Below are 1,563 nucleotides of genomic sequence, written 5' to 3'. Positions count from 1 at the left end.
TTCAAGGATAAGTTATGAGATTGTGAAATAAATGCAACTCTCGATTGAAACGGCGGAGAAGTATATAGTGAGTATTTTAAATACAGAGAAGGCGGTCACAAAGGCCCTACCGATGGCAGTCGCCCGCAGATAAAGCGGGCTGCTGCTTCGTTGTACCCTACCGCCATGATAACATAGCAATACGTTCAGCTATCAGTCAAAGCAAGTCTGATATATGGACAGGAAAAGAGATAACCGCGCACTTTAAACGAAAGCCGAGATAATAGCTAGTTTGTCGTTCACGAGATAAAATAAGCGCCACTAGTTCTAAGTATAAAAAGGAGACAGTAGGGTGTTGTTATGGCAAAATGACCTAAAACAGGGACTTTAATTCACGTTGATTTTAAATTCACTGAGTCGCTAAAAAAATTTCAATCAATTAAAGACTAAGAAAAAAAGGTCACATTATGTGCCGGGTTGGTTTTGGAGCGCTCAAAACTGACATCTTGTTTTAGATAAAAAGACCCGTAATTTTTTTTCTGCTTACTCTGAAGCTATTTGTTATCTCGGGCTCAATATTTCCCCAATTTTTCAGTGTTTGTTACGTGAAGATTTTTTAGGCACAAACTTTTGGACATATATATGCTGTTTCCTCCTCTTTTTTTCGGATCCCAGAAAGCTTTCACCTGCAGTGCAGCGAAGGCGGCAACAACAAGATAGCCTGTGCTCCTAAATTTAAAACACGTTCTTTTAGGGCAGTAAAATGTAGCACAGTTCAGGAAAGTGCAGGGCAATGTACTTCCGGTATATTTTACTATATGGGGCATATATTAATTCACTGGAGGCCATATTTGAGGGTGACGTGTAGTGCGCATGCTCTGAACGTGCGCACGCGCAGGACGCGTGCTCAGAACATTAATAGAATGCTAACACCGGCAATCTTGATGTTTAAAAATGCATGCTGCAAAACAACTGTGGAATTTCGCCGTCTGCTAGCGCAAGCGCGAGCTGCAGTTGCGTACACGGTTCTGGCCGCCAGTGAATAGCCCAGTACGCCACACTGGTAATTTAAATATGGCGGTATGATCCGGGTACGGATGGGGCAGGACATGCAGAACATTTAACAATGTTAATCGAGCGGTTGTCTTGAGAAAGCACGTAAAAAATTACCCAGAGTCGACTTCACGCACGATGGTGATATCGGAGAACGTCAACGTCAACTTCCCTGACATAACTAGGACTCTCGTGCTCAATGGACAACCGTAGAACCAAGAGGAAATGGGAGTTGAAGCTATAGTGAGTGAAGCGCAAGAATGCAGTGCTTTAAGCAGTAGGTGATATACGGCGGAACTCGTTCAGTCGGGCTGGAGCTTGGGCCATCTTGAGGTGCCCGAATGCAGTCGCGTATTCCAGCGTGTAATTTAAATTAGCGATGGCGTTTCGATGTCCTAGCAAAATAACGTGTTTTTTTCACAAACATGCGTACTTTTATTAAGCGTGGTTTGATCATGGGAAATTTCACGAGCGCAAAAGTTCAAAAATAGCTAGGTGTGAATTAACAAAATTGTATCGTATATCTGCCAT

This window comes from Ixodes scapularis, unplaced genomic scaffold (genome assembly GCF_016920785.2).
Source record: "Ixodes scapularis isolate PalLabHiFi unplaced genomic scaffold, ASM1692078v2 ptg000925l_1__unscaffolded, whole genome shotgun sequence".
NCBI classification, from domain to species: Eukaryota; Metazoa; Arthropoda; class Arachnida; order Ixodida; family Ixodidae; genus Ixodes; species Ixodes scapularis.
This window is presented reverse-complemented; position numbering follows the sequence as displayed.